We start from the raw sequence: 16743 nt of genomic DNA on the forward strand, positions 1-16743 counted from the left end.
TTTTCTAATTATTTATTAAGCTACTTTTAAGTAAGTTAGCTAGTTAATTAGTTAATTTGTTGCTTCTAAGATTGTTACTTAATTGATTAGTTAATCATTTATTTATTTTTGTGCGTATATATTTTCAGAGAGAAATGAGAAGGAAACATTTTTGTTTTTTAGAAAAGGTAAGAATTTTTGATTAATTTCTAGGTTTCCGGCCAGTAAGTAGGTTTGTAAGTCAATTATTTAGTTAGTAAGTGAGTGAGTGAATAAGTTTGTTGGTTAATTGAATAGTTATTTATTTTGTTTGTTGGATAATTAGTTGGTTTGTTAGTTTGTAAATTGATAAGTTAGATGGTTAGCAAGTTATTTTTGTTTGTTTTTAAGAGTTGTTAATCGAGTTATTAAATATAATAAAGTTTAATCAGTTATCTTAATTAAAGAGGTTTGATAATTTAGTCAACTTGGTAGTTAGTAAGTAATTTGTAAGTTATTTGATACAAGCTCTATCGGCGGGTGTGTTATTTTCTTGAAAACGATAGGCTTTATTTAAGAAATGCCGGACATTGATCTTCTAAAATGGATTTGTATTTTACTGCATATTTCCATTGATCATACAAAGTGTACCGACCCTGTGGTAGGTGATGCATCCTAACACCAAAATCGAAAACGTTCTCTGCCGAGTGGGGCACATTCAATGAGGCAAGTAGGATTCTTTAAATGTTCTCCACACATATCCCCGATGACTCTTTCTTAAAACTATCTGACTTTCATCAGAAAGTATAATTGTGTTCTAATAATTATTTACTGTGATTTTTCTTTTTTTTTTTCTAAACACCAGGCAACACGTTTTTTTCTGTTGATCTCTTAAAATAACATTATTTTTCTAAAAACTCGTCGCTTAGTCATGATCACGCAAAAATCTTTGGACTGCTCGTGGACGAACAGGGTTATTAGCATTCCTGCTTTCATTAAATTCATTAGTAATGTCATTTAAACCCGTCCTCTGTTAGTTTTTAAATGTCTAATAATCCAGTTCTGATATTGATATTGTCTGTCTTCGGCGGCGTTGTCGTCGTTGTCAGCATTGTCTTAAACTTTCACATGTTCATCTTCTTCTCAAGAACCACTTGGCCAATATAACCAAACTTGCCACAAGATATCCTTGGGTAAAGGAGATTCAAATTTGTTCAAATAAGGGCCAATGCTTTTTTCCAACTGGAGATAACTATGAATTTGTGAAAATTAAAGACATCATATAAAACATTTCTCTCAAGAACCACTGTGCTTGAAAATATGAAACTTATGTTGAATCATTGTGAGGTAGTGTAGATTCAAATTTGTTTAAATTATGACCCCCGGAGGTAGGATGGGACCACGATAGTCGATCAAAGTCTTACATAGGAATGTGTAGGAAAAATCTTTAAATTCTTCTCAAGTCGTTTCCATTTTCAATCAGGTTTATCGGGTAGTTTTGTTGCCTCAGGTGTTGTTTAGTTTTGGAGTCTTTTTCAATCGTAGAGAAGGATCGGTCACAATAGTACAAATACGTCTGGCCATATTGTATGGAATGCTCCTTTTTGTATGTGAGGAATGACAGGAATGAAAGTCAAAGTATTGGTTATTATCTATTTCTTTACAGAATAGGTATTTAGAACTATTTTCCGCGTTTCTTTACTATGAGAATAACAAGAAAAGGAAGTGAATCAGGCTTTCTGTCATTTGTGAAATTAATTAAATCGTATAAATCATAAATGAACGAATGGAATTTTGTAAGATCCTCTTCATCCTTTGTCCAAGAGATGAAGCAATCTTCCAAGTACCTTCTGCAATTCTCTTTAATGTAATGTAATGTTTAAAGTAAAATATTTTTTTTTAATAACAAATTAAAACAAGCATATGTAGGGGCAACCGTGGTGCCCATGAAAGTACCTTTAATTTGTAGATAATTTTCGCAATCACAGAGAATATTATTATTCTCTACTACAATTCTAAGCCATTCGAAGATGGACTTTGCCTGAAAACTATCGTCGAATTCTTTCGGATATTTATCCAACTAATATTTGATCGCCTCAATTCCTAGATCATGCGTTATGTTATTATATAAGCCTGGTAAAATCAACACTAAGAAGTAATGTACCTCTTGGCACTGTTTGTGGAATATAGTTGAGAAATCCATATCATTACTAACGTAACTGGTAATGTTGGTGCACAGTGGTTTTAAGTTTTTATTTTATCACACTGCTTAATCTTTAGTACACAAAGATTTGTTATGTTTCAGATTGTTCTGATATTGGAAAAAAAATCTCTAGTACACAAAGATTAAGCAATCTCCTAAATATAATTTTAAAAACAACTGTGCACCATATTGACCAGTTAAGTTCGTGATGATGTGGATTTACAGATTTTATATTATTTCTTAACGCTAATTATGCATTTTATTACATTTTTAACAATGAAATACAAACCGACCGATTGGCAATCTCGGCTCTGAAGGTAAACATTGTTTTATTTAAAAAAAAAGGGGGGGGGGTGAATGTATCTTGATTAGAGGAAACTTAATCACTTGTCAGAAGATTTTTTTCAGATTATTTGTATACAATTGCATGGCTTTCTTAAAACCAAATTAGCATTTGTTAGAGAAATAAAATAATTATTTAGCTGTTTAGGACTTACTTTTCCTTTTTTAGACGCCGTGATATATTTCATCGGCCGTTTAATCACAATTCGAATATATTGCCATTCAAAGAACCAAACTTTTTTTTCTGATATAACCGAGGTGCAAAAAACCGAAACTGGCCAAAAAAAAAAAAACGCTTAAAAAAATCCAGGTCCTTGTCTAATACACATTGACAATCTCAGACCACGCGGTTTTTCTTTAGAACACTAAATCTTGCAGAGTGAAATGAAAACGTTCTTTGAATAGAAGTTAACTTGGAAGAAAGTCCGACAACCTCGTTCGTTATAGTTTACAGTTTTTGTTTCATATTTGAGAAACGCATGAATTGCACGGGCGAAGGATAAAAAAAAAAAGATTGCTGATCATACAAGTACAAATCATTACTAGTGTGTATTTTATTGAGACGGTTTTTTTCATTTCTATTTTTTTTTTACCAAGGAAAAATATTTTATTGAATATATATATATATATATATATATATATATATATATATATATATATATATATATATATATATATATATATTGCTTTTGCTGTTCCATCGTCAGCTTCCTTTATTTGTGATATTACAATATCCCTTACTTATAGTGTACATGTTTCTAACTTGTTCTCTACTCAAGAGCTTGCTTTAAAAATTCTAAATGCGAGGTAGGCCACTCACTGAGAAGTTGAAGTTACAGGGATTTCAACAGCCTAAAAGAAGTGAGCATTTCGTAAATTTTATGGTCGTTATTATGACCTTATTAGCAAATATAAACTATCATTGGGTCGTATGTTTCATACCAAATGTTAGACCTTTGACTTTATACTGCATGGACTAGGGAAAGTTTCGTCTACCTGAACAATACGTATCGCTAACGGCGGGTTTGATCAACAGGGGATGCTTATTCGTCCTAGGCAGATGATCCAGGGATCCGTGTTTTATTCTTTTTTCACATATGTGTATTGTTTATGGATATTATGAGATCGATTACTGTCTGTTTTCTTTACCCTATACATTGTTAGATACTCAGTTCAGGGAAAACAAAGGAGTGGAGCAATCTTTCTCACAGATTGTTTATATTCATGTGTTGTGGAACTTTGAAATATCTTCATAAAAGATGATTAAGCACAACAATTTGTACATCAATTAGAAAACTATTTGGAATTTAAATAAAGATTTAGCATCATTGTTAATTAGGGATGTCAACGAATAGTCGACTATTCGACTATCAGTCGAATGGACCGACGATCAAATAATGAAACGACATTCGAATATTATAATTACATAAATGCAATATAAGAGATGGAATTCTCATCAAAAAGTTAAGAAACCGTCTTTCCTCAGACACAGTCGATTAGATCATTTTCATTAACAAAAAAGGGTCGATTTTCTATGTACGTATAGAAAGTACAGTGATTATAAGTGCTTCACTACTGTGAAAATTATTTGTCAGTGCTTGTATTGTTTTTGTAATAAATTACCCACCAATATACTGGGCTTTGTTTGTTAAATTATTGGTTGGATTTGATGTTATACCAATTATCTTTTGTTGAGATTGCTCAAATGCAAGGAACAAACCATTGCTGTGACATGTTTTGACACTTCAATAATTATAAAAACAATTCGCATACATTTTAAACTGTTTAAGGACATTTTGATAGCAAGATCAATCAATAATTGAATTAGCAGTATGTAACTATTTAAAATTTCACAGGCACCTGACCTGTGGAATAGTGTCGGTGAGATTATCAACCCCCCAACCCCCCAACCCCTTATTATTTTATACTAAGCTTTAAAAAATATCGGCAATTTTTAATGCTTATTAAATAAAAGATGGCTGCATGTACAGACCAATTTATGAATTCAATTGACAGAGATATCACGCATTTTGGGGAAATAGGTTTCTAAATTTATTTCATATAACCATGCTATCCACGTGTTACATTGCAATTATTTTGATGTTACTTTTTTAATGGTTTGAAGTTTTAGTTTTCTGATCAAAATTTGTCCGTTGTCTGTCATCGTTGTCGTCGTCGTTGTAGTTGTTGTTAAGTTTTCAGAATTTAATCTTCTTCTCAAGAACCACTGAGCCAATTTCAACCAAACTTGGCACAGACTATAATTGGGTGAAGGAGATTCAAGTTTGTTCAAATGAAGGACCACGCCTTCTTCCAAGGGGAGATAATTACAAAATAGTGAAAAATTAATGGCATCTTTTAAAAATCTTCTCCTCAAGAACCAATGGCCAGGAAAGATGAAACTCATTTGGAATCATTGTCAGGTAGTGTAGATTCAAGTTTGTTCAAATCATGACCCCCGGGGTAGGGTGGGGCCACAATGGACAATCAAAGTTTTACATACGAATATGTAGGAAAAATCTTTAAAAATCTTCTCCTCAAGGACGGCAAAGCCATGATTGGTCATATTTATGTGAAAACAACCCCAGGTAGTATAGATTCAAGTTTGTTCAAATCATGACCCCTGGGGGTAGGGTGGGGCCACAATGGGTGATCAAAGTTTAACATAGGATTATATAGGAAAAATCTTTAAAAATTTTCCTCTTAAGAACAGCAAAGCTATGATTGGTCATATTTATATGAAAATATCCTCAGGTAGTGTAGATTCAAGTTTGTTCAAATCATGACTCCCGGGAGCAGGGTGGGGTCACAATGGGTAATCAAAGTTTAACATAGGAATATATAGGAACAATCTTTAAAAATCTTCTTCACTAGAAAAGCAAAGCTATGATTGGTCATATTTATATGGGAGCATCCTCAGGTGGTGTATATTTAAGCTTGTTCAAATAATGACCCCGGGGTAGGGTGGGGCCACAATGGACGATCAAAGTTTTACATGGAGTATATATGAAAAATCTTCAAAAAATCTTCTTCTCATGAACAGCAACGCCGTGATTGGTCATATTTATATAAAAACATTCTCAGGTAGTGTAGATTCAATTTGTTTAATTCATTACCCTGGGAGCAGGGTGAGGCCACAATGGACGAACAAAGTTTTATATTGGAGTATATAGAAAAAAATCTTTAAAAATCTTCTCAAAAACAGCAAAGTCATGATTGGTCATATTTATATGGAAGCATCTTCAGGTAGTGTAGATTCAAGTTTGTTTAAATCATTATCCCGTGGGGCAGGGTGGGGCCACAATGGACGATCAAAGTTTTACATAGGATAATATTGGAAAAATATTTAAAAATCTTCTCAAGAACAGCAAAGTCATGATTGGTCATATTTATAAGAAGCATCCTCAGATAGTGTAGATTCAAGTTTGTTCAAATCATGACCCCCGGGGGTAGAGTTGGGCCACAATGAAAGTTTAAACTTATAGGGAAAAAAGTCACAGTTAGTCAAAGAAATATGTAAGGATCCTTAGTTCGTGTAGATTCAGTTTTTTTTCCAAATCATACCCCCCCCTTTTTAGGGGAGGTCAGGACCACTTAAGATTTACAATACTGAATTGATTTTTGATTTTTTCCCTAGCCACAGTGCTCAGGTGAGCGATGTGGCCCATGGGCCACTTGTTTATGTTTTGCTAGCTTTCTTAACTTCTACATGTACACTTTATTTAAGTTTTCATGATATCAGATCAGCACGTAGGAATCGGCGCGAAGGACACTCCGTCTCTCAAATAATTTGCAATTATATACTAACCGTATAAAACAAGGCTTATTTACAGGTTTCTTCTTATCAATTCTGCTGGCATACATTGTATTCCTTTTTAGCTCACTTCGACGAAGTCGAGATGAGCTTATGCTATACCCCCGACGTTGGCGCCGGCGTCGGTTTCGGCGTCGGCGTTAGCGTCAGCATCCCGGTTAAAGTTTTAGGAGCAAGTCCATTCCCAAGTTACTATAACCCCTTCCTGGACCATACTTGCATGGATGATGCATCTACGGATGGACACTAACCACACTTGCTTCGGATGCTGGATCAGACTTAGATTTACCTGTTGAGTGACCAGGTTAGTTTTTGGAGCAGGTCCATTCCCAAGTAACTATAGGCCCTATCTGGACCACACTTGCATGGATGATGCGTCTAGGGATGGACACTTACCACACTTGCTTCGGATGCTGGATCTGGCCTAGTTTTTCCAGATAAATGACGAGGTTTAAGTTTTAGGAGCAGGTCCATTCCCAAGTAACTATAAGCCCAACTTGCACCAAACTTGCATGGATGATACATCTAGGGATAGACACTACCACACTTGCTTCGGATGCTCTATCTGACCTAGCTTTTCCACAAGAGTGACCAGGTTAGAGTTTTTGGAACAGGTCCATTCCCAAAGAACTATAAGCCCTACCTGGACCAATCTTGCAGGTATGATGCAGCTAGGGATGGACCCTACCACACTTGCTTCAGTTACTGGATCTAACCTATATTTTCCAGATGAGTGACTGGGTTAATGTTTTTGGAGTAGGTATGTTCCCAGGTAACTACAAGCCCCATCTGGACCAAACTTGCATGGATGCTGGATCTAGGGTTGTACACTAACCAACCTGCTTCCGATCTAGATCTGATGTAGATTTTCCACATGAGTGATTTTAGTGCATCTAAGGATGAAAAGGTAAGATAGGCTAAGACCCCTTTTGGCCCCCGGTTCGGGGGGTTTAGTGTGATGCAACAGTTTATCAGTTAAAAACCTGTTGTCACCCCTGCCACAAAATGAGCATTGGTTCTAAGTTATGGGATACACAGAGGTCACAGGAAGGTCAGAAAATATGTCAATTTCCGAATCTTCTCATTTTTATGCAAATTTTCATCGATTTTACAGCACATTTCGGTTCAGAAAACATAGAGCACAAGCTTGCCTATCTACCAAATTTATATATTTCAAACACTATTATCAGATGCATCGCATCTTATGTATAAAAATCTCAGATAGGCAAGCTTGTGCTCTTTGTTTCCCGAAGTAAAAAAGTATCTCAAATTTGACGAAATTCGACCAGAATTGAAGAAATTCGGGAAAATGTCCTACTTTTGCATCCTCTTGTAGCCTCAGTGTTTGCTTTGAATCAAAATTAGTGCTGGATTTAAAACAAGCATCATTTTAATTTCTTAACTTCAAACTATCACAATTTTAACCGTGTTCTAATTTTTACATCAAATACGGGGCCAGATTCTGCCGTTACCATACCTTGTCCTTTCAGACTTGCTTTGGATGTTGGAACTGACCGAAATTTTCTTGATTAGTAAACAGGTTAAAAGTTGTCTGGAACAGGTCTATTTCCAAGTAACTATAAGTTCTACTTAACCCATGCTTGCATGGATAATGATCATGGAATGTACACTAACTAGAAAAAAATATGATGAGAGATTTGCCTTTCTAATAGATAACATTCGTCGAGGTGAGCTTCACCTGTGTGTTTTTTTTTTTTTTTTAAAAAAAACCTTATCTACAGGTGTCCCTCCTCACAGACGTGGACATGTAAACAGAAATTCTGTTTGGAATCTGGCACTTCCTTATAAGCATATATTCAATAGAACTAAAAACTTACTGTTTTTACAACAAACGTATACATATATGTATTCCTCATAAGGGAGAATGAACGTCTTTTCAAATAATACAGATTGATCCATAAACTTACCTGGAATGAAAATTAGGGGAAGGTGGGCGTGGAGGAATATACAGCAGGGGGACAAAAGTGTTGACAACAAAAAAAATCGTCGCGCAACCGTCGTAAGAAGGATAACTCATATAGAAAATACTAACTGCTTTAGTGGCTGAAAGAAAATGCCAAAAAAAAAGATAAATACTAAATTATTTGAGAATTCTTCGAGGAATGGATTGGTAGAGGTTCCGAACGTAATTTTGAGTAATATCTTGCCAAACGTTGAGTGCTTGCTGGTAGAGCTCATGATACGAATCTGTAAGTTTTATCCGTTGCTGGAATTTCTTCTTAATATACAACCAAATAGTTTCAATTATGTTCAAGTCCGGTGATTGGATCGGCCAACTCATATTTTTATGTGATTTCTTGCGATGAATATTTGCATGATCCGCGCCTGATGAACCGGGGCATTGTCGTCCTGAAAAAGGTACATGTAGTTTCCTGCTGAAAAGCTACGTGCAATGACAGGCCAGATTGTTGTTAAACTCTGTATGTACTTCTGAGCACTAATATTGATGAAGAAAAATAGATAGAAAGGTATAGTATTAGATAGATAGAGTTCCAATTCCATTAAAACAAAGACATTCCCAAACTATCAAACTAAACTTGCGTCCATTTTAATTTGCTTTGGAACCAAGTCCGGTCTCAATCCTTCACCGGCTTTTCTCCATACATACACACATTTATTTTTCCCGACACATATATGAAGCTCATCACTTAAAATTACTTTACTCAACTGTCTCCCCACACAATGACAACCGTTTTTTCCTGTTGACAGTTTTAACTGCTACTCTTTCCTATAAACTCCTCTGGAAAAGTCATGTTCTTTCAATCTACGTTTTACAGTCTTCTTACAAACCACAAGATTCCTGAATTCGTTGAATTTATCAGTAAATTCACCCAAAGGTGTACAACGATCAACCTTAATTATTTTACCTCTACTGATTTTCTCCTATATTAAAATTAAATCGTTAAATGTGAATAATTCCCAAGAAATCGTTGTGAATGGACTAATCCCCGTGCGTTCGTCAAATCAGTTAATCCCTGCTTCGGAAGCTAATTCACGGTTATCCGTAATTCTCTAGATTTTACTATTGCATCGGTGTAATATGTTAATGGACTAATGCCCGTGCGGTAGTCAAGTGAGCTTATCCCCGTTCCGAAAGCTAATTCCTCGTTATCCGTAATCCTTTATTTTATTAAGGTCTTTCGTCTTCAACGGAAGACCTTCTTACTATCTTGTTTTTCTTTTCCACTATTATTATTATTCTTCTTACCGATTTTGTGCAAAGATTTCTCAAAAACGCCTCGATAGATCTTTATGAAACTTTCAGCATTGATGGGAAATTAAATGAACTGGTGTCATTTTTAATCGTTTTGAAAACGTCACTTCCGGTCAAGAGTTACGGCCGAATTTCAATTTTTAGCTCACCTGAGCCAAAGGCTCAAGTGAGCTTTTCTGATCAAAATTTGTCCGTTGTCTGTCGTCGTTGTTGTCGTTGGCGTTGGCGTTGTTGTTGTTGTAAACTTTTCACATTTTCATCTTCTTCTCAAGAACCACTGGGCCAAATTCAACCAAACTTGCCACAAAGTATCCTTGGGTGAAGGGGATTCAAGTTTGTACAAATGAAGGGCCACGCCCTCTTTCAAGGGGAGATAATTAGGAATTAGTGAAAAAATAATGGCATCATTTAAAAATCTTCTTCTCAAGAACCACTGGGCCAGGAAAGATGAAACTTATGTGGAAACATCCTCAGGTAGGGTAGATTCAAATTTGTTCAAATCATGACCTCCGGGGGTAGGGTGGGGCCACAATGGGGGATCCAAGTTTTACATAGAAATATATAGGAAAATATCTTTAAAAATATTCTTCTTAGGAACAGCAAAGCCATGATTGGTCATACTTATATGGAAACATCCTCAAGTAGTGTAGATTCAAGTTTGTTCAAATCATGACCCCCGGGGGTAGGGTGAGGCCACAATGGGGGATCAAAGTTTTACGTAGAAATATATAGGAAAATATCTTTAAAAATCTTCTTCTTAAGAACAGCAAAGCCATGATTGGTCATATTTATATGGAAGCATCCTCAGGTAGTGTAGATTCAAGTTTGTTCAAATCATGACCCCTGGGGGTAGGGTGGGGCCACAATGGGGGGGGGGTCAAAGTTTTTCATAAGAGTATATAGAAAAAAAACTTTAAAAATTTTCTTCTCAAGATAAGCAAAGACATGATTGGTCATATTAATATGGAAGCATCCTCAGGTAGTGTAGATTCAAGTTTGTTCAAATTATGACCCCCGGGGGTAGGGTGAGGCCACAATGGGGGATCAAAGTTTTACATAGAAATATATAGGAAAATATCTTTAAAAATCTTTTTCTTAAGAACAGCAAAGCCATGATTGGTCATATTTATATGGAAGCATCCTCAGGTAGTGTAGATTCAAGTTTGTTCAAATCATGACCCCCGGGGGTAGCGCATGTGAATTAAGGCTAGGTATAGGCGTTTCTATGCAAATGAGCTAATAAAAACGCATAAGAGGTATATTTATTAATAAGAGAAAGTGTTGATTTATTTTCTTGTGTATACATAGTACCCACGATATCTTATAGCCAGTGCACATTATGACGTCATATTATGACGTCACTGATCTTACCTACTGGAGGTAATAAAACACATCAACAAAACAGCTTTGGCGCAAGGGATTACCCTATTTATTCTTACATAAAAATTGTATAATGATAGGAAGAATATCCTATAGATTAATAAAACTACTGCACAAATCCTAGGCATTTTCTCATTTGATCAGAATTTGAGGAAACTTATACTGGACTGTACATTTTTACCCTTATTCAACTTTAAACTTTACAAATAGAAATTATACAACTGAGCTGTTGATATTTGTGCAGCAATACCAGCAAACCTTGGAATATTTTCCTTCTAAATATACCTTGTTTCAGTTAAATAAAATAGAGCATGCCCTTGCGCCGAAGCATTTTTGTTGATATCCATTATAATCTTGTGTAGTAAAGAATGATGACGTCATAATATGACGTCATAATGTGTACTGGCTATCTCATGTCGTGGGTTCCAAGAATATATTAAAAAACAAGTTTTAACTTTCTCTGTATAATAGATATAGTCCATAAGCATTTTAATTAGATTATTTGCATAGAAATGCTTATACCTAGCCTTAATTCACCTGCGAGGGTGAGGCAACAATGGGGAATCAAAGTTTTACATAGAAATATATAGGAAAATATCTTTAAAAATCTTCTTCTTAAGAACAGCAAAGCCATGATTGGTCATATTTATATGGAAGCATCCTCAGGTAGTGTAGATTCAAGTTTGTTCAAATCATGACCCCTGGGGGTAGGGTGGGGCCACAATGGGGGGGTCAAAGTTTTTCATAAGAGTATATAGAAAAAAACTTTAAAAATCTTCTTCTCAAGATAAGCAAAGACATGATTGGTCATATTTATATGGAAACATCCTCAGGTAGTGTAGATTCATACTTGTTCAAATCATGACCCCCGGAGGTAGGGTGGGGCCACAATGGGTGATCAAAGTTTACAGAGAAATATATAGGAAAAAATCTTTCTCTCAAGAACAGAAAAGCCATGATTAGTCAAATTGATATGGAAGCATCGTTGGGTAGTATAAAATGAAATTTGTTGAAATGAGCGCCCCCAGGGGTAGGGTGGGGCCACAATGGGGGATCAAATTTTTACAAATGAATATATGGGAAAAAATCTTCTGCTCAAGAACAGCAAAGTCATTTGTTATATTTATATGAAAGCATTGTTAGGTAGTTTAAAATCCCCCATCCCCCCACCCCCTCTCTCCCCCGTTAACTTTTCAATACTGAACTGATTTTTGCTTTTTTTTTCCTAGCCAATGTGCTCAGGTGAGCGATGTGGCCCATGGGCCTCTTGTTCAAATGAAGTTTTGTCTGGGCGCTTTCTCAAATATGATTAAATATAAAGTCATGAAACTTTCAGGGATGGTAGGTCTTGATTTGTAGATATGCCTAGCGTGTTTCATTTTTTCCGTCGACACTTGCGTTGTCAACCGGAGGTAGTTTGAAATACGATTTTTAAAAAGTTTTTCATTTCCTAATGAATGTAAGTGTTCATAATAAAGTTTGAAAAAGTGCTTCACGTCTGACCATTCCCACCGGAAGTATGTTTCGTCCAAACCGGAAATGGTCGAAAAATGAGTATTTTTTAACGAAACTTTCAGGGATGATTCCTACAAGCTCGATATGGAAATTTAAGTCATTTTGAGCACTTTCGGTCACACTGGAAGTGAATTTAGAAAACCGGAAGTTGTTGAGAATTGATAGACCTCACTCTTTTTTGTGCTTCTAAACATATTTTTGTAAATTCATGTGCCTCTTTAACTCATCTTTAGTCGTCTTCTCGAAAAACCGGACGGAAGACCAACTCGTTGCTCGCAACGAGAGATCATCTAGTTTTATTTTATTTTTTGCTTTTGTTTCGGTATAATACCACAGTTAAAAAGTATATAATTGATGGAGTTGGCAGCTACATGTACCTCAATGATATACTTTAACTGTATACTAACCTTTGCAACCTTCCATACTTACGTTTGCCAAATTGTCGTGGTCGGCCTGATTTATGGTGATTTTCCAAAATTTATGAATTTTGAAATTGTCTTATCACCCTGTAAATAGACGACAGGGACTTGTTTACCGCTTGTGCCACATGTATGTCTGCAATTTTTTTTTACCATTTCTGTAAATCTATACCATGACCTCTTTCAACGCTATCAACAGTTCTTTATTTGCTCGACATCAAAATGTAAACAATATATGCAGTAGACGAAAAATATGACGTATGAAATCACATGATCAAGTCTTGATCTATTTGTGCCTAAAGGAATCCCTATGACGTTGACGATAAAAAATAAATATAACGCTTTTCGATAGGTCAGACGCAGCAAAATTTCTTCGGGCTCCATGATTTTGTCAGCATTTTTGTCCCCCCAACTGTATCTATACAAAGGGAAATCTGACTACAAAGCCATCTTTCCATGAGAAAAAAAAAAATATTAAATAGCTATTTCTTCAGAGGATTGAGGTAGAGTTACTATTTAACCAAATGGGGGGGGGGGGGAGGGGTTAACTCTGGGGAAAGGTTAGTGTAGATCACAAAACATTTGCGAGACTTTATTTTCGATCTTTACATGTATAAGCGGGACATAGTTTTCACAAATTAATTTTTTTATGCTATTTAACCTTTACTTATACAAATAAACGCGAGAATTAAATTTTCGTAATTTCATAATAAAGTTCTCACGAATCACACATGGTTTGCAGTACTTAACATCACTGGTACTGTTGTTTTGTTTAGTAAGCTTTTTCATATCGAGGTTCAACCTTACATTTTCAATTATTATACACATAAAGTATATTACTGAGGGAGTTAGCAAGATTCCAGTTCCCCAAGGCCAGTCCTGGTCGAGGGGAACTCGAATCATGCTAACTCCCTCAATGGTATACGTTTTAACTATACCGATACAAAAGTTAAAAAAAAATAGAGGATTACGAATGACGGGGAATTAGCTTTCGGAGCGCTTGACTAACGCAAGGGGATTAGTCCATTAACATATTACACCAATACAGAAGTAAAATCTGGAGGACTACATACATGTTTTACCGGGAATTAGCTTCCGAGGCAGGGATTAGCTCATTTGAGTTACGCACGTTGATTAATCCATGCACGGCGAATTTGTAGGGAATTATTCTCAATTTAACATGTAATTTTTTATAGGGAAAAAATCAGTATAGGTATAATAAATGTGTTTAAATCGTAAATCGGTTCATTTACGAATTTAATATATGTTTATTTATTTTAACACATTTTCTCTCTTGTAGACTGCATAGGTGATTGTGGCGTGTGGAGGACAAGGATATCAGGTGAGTATACATCTACAGTCAGAAACAAATCAATATGTTTGTAATGGTTACTTGAAGTGTTTTTCTTTTCTCAGATAATCTGATTAATCACCAGGATGTTATATCTTTGTGAATATTTCAGTGTTTATATCCTTAAGGTACAATGTTTCGATATTGTGTATCATCTATAATGAAATGATTAGATCACAAAGATTCCACAAACATTTTTGAATAGGCACCCTTGTTACGTTAACGAGGGTGCCTATTCAAAAACTAATTAAAGTCACACGCGGATCAGAAAATGGGGATGGTGTTTAGAAAACCTTTATCATAGTTAAACGGTCTTAAATCAAACCAAAAAAAGGCCTTAGAAAGCCCTCCCAAGAGAAACCCCGACCCCTTCAAGTGGTAAGGAGTCATATCTGAAGTGTGTGTGCATGTGCATGTGAGAGAGAGAGAGAGAGAGAGGTGTGCGTGCGTGTGTGTGTAAGGGGGTGTGAGGGTGTGTGTGTGTGAGATAGAGAGAAAGGATGTGTGTTTTTGTCTTTGTTTTCTTTTGTTTTGTCCCCCCCCCCTCTTTGGCTTGACATCTGTTATAAAGTGGATGTTGACCCCCTGGAAAAATTCTTTGAATTATGCCTATTTGTCAGGGCTCAAATACATTGCACGTATGTATGATTACCGTACATACTCGCCTAGAAGACGGGTTGCTTATAATTAGGTTGATTTTTAGCTCTACTGGTCAGAGACCAGAAGAGCTTATGCGATAGTAAGGTGTCCGTCGTCCATCCGTCTGTTCTGTCTGTCTGTCTGTCTGTAAACAATTTTTCAAAACGCTACTCCTCCTACAGTTTTGGTCTGATTTCAATATAACTTGGCACACAAGTAGACTACACTAAGATACATAATTTAGTGCATCGGTTTTTGATTTCGATGAACGGTGTTGCCATGGTTACTAAAAATAGAAATTTCTGTGAAATTCCTTTAAAACGCTACTCCTCCTATAGTTTTAATCTGATTTCAATATAACTTTGCATATAAGTAGACTACGCAGCACAGTTAAGGCTGCAGTAGGGAGGCGGGGCCTAATTTATACGGGAAATGCTTACTATGACATCACACAAAAATATAAGTTCTTCAAATTACCACAAAATGAAATAATTTGCTATTTTAAACTGTTGAATAGTTTTAAACTACATCAATACTAACTAGTGCATGCATTTTTGTCGTTGGTTAAATCCCACACAGCAATATATAAACAATTCACTGATCGCAATGCACTTGTCAATGTGACGTCTTATTGTAAAATTTGACGCAGTTTGTATGCAGTGAGAGGCGGATCAAGTTATATTTATACAATGAAAAATGTATTTTGTAGTTAAATAAAATATAAACTGTAGATATATAAGAGGGCATTAACTTGGATGCAATGTCTGTTTTATGATTTAATTCATATACGTCCCGTACATTCCCTAGACAAGCGATACCGTCGTATATTTGTGTGCAGTTTCATTTAAGGGAAATAGAATGGGGGGTAATAAATCGATATATTGCAAGGGCATACCCTCAGTAAATTACGACAAGCTTTTACACATAAACTCAAGAAGTATGAAGATATTTGAAAAGTGCTGCGAACCTGTTGAAATCTTGCAAATGAATTAATTATATCTATATTTAATGTACTTGGCCAGCAAAATATTCAACATACGGTCTAACAAATGTAATTTTTGCAATTAGATAGTAGAATGTATATAGGTTCGCAGCACTTTTCACAAACTACAAAGAGTGTTGAAAATAATTATATGTTAAACTAAGATGTTTAACCTGGTTATGCCCTTACAATGTTTAAATTTATAGATGACCTCAATACTTCAGGTATATTTACTAAAATCACGTGACTGCCACATCACGTGACAAGTCTAATTAAGAAATCTAATCGTCCTCAACATGTAGTTTTTCAACCACATTGCATATGTCCGATATAATAGTAAAGTCCTAAAAAGAAACGCCCATCCTTGTAAAAAATGTATTTCCTATCTAAAAAATTCGCCGATATTTCCATTTGGCACCTTAACTGTACTGCGTACACTAAGATATATAATTTAGTGCATCGGTTTTTGATTTCGATGAACGGTGTTGTCATGGTTACTAAAAATAGAAATTTCTGTGAAATTTCTTTAAAAGGCTACTTCTCCTTCAGTTTTGGTCTGATATTAAAATAACTTGGCAAACAAGTAGACTACACTTAGATGCATAATTATGTGCATTGGTTTTTGATTTCGATGAATAGTGTTGCCATGGTTACTAAAAAAATCCTTGTAAAAAATGTATTTCCTATCTAAAAAATTCGCCGATATTTCCATTTGGCACCTTAACTGTACTGCGTACACTAAGATATATAATTTAGTGCATCGGTTTTTGATTTCGATGAACGGTGTTGTCATGGTTACTAAAAATAGAAATTTCTGTGAAATTTCTTTAAAAGGCTACTTCTCCTTCAGTTTTAGTCTGATTTCAATATAACTTGGCGCACAAGTAGACTACATTAAGATACAT

At 35.4% G+C, this 16743-nt stretch overlaps 1 protein-coding gene across 1 annotated transcript in view; it reads left to right on the forward strand.

The window, feature by feature from the left end:
• Positions 1–16743, forward strand: part of LOC133200314 (uncharacterized) — a 454022-nt gene that overhangs the window by 411174 nt on the left and 26105 nt on the right. The window lies entirely within an intron of this gene.

The sequence above is a fragment of the Saccostrea echinata genome, unplaced genomic scaffold (assembly GCF_033153115.1).
Source record: "Saccostrea echinata isolate AGI-Se365-2 ecotype Australia unplaced genomic scaffold, CSIRO_AGI_Sech_v1 ptg000038l, whole genome shotgun sequence".
NCBI classification, from domain to species: Eukaryota; Metazoa; Mollusca; class Bivalvia; order Ostreida; family Ostreidae; genus Saccostrea; species Saccostrea echinata.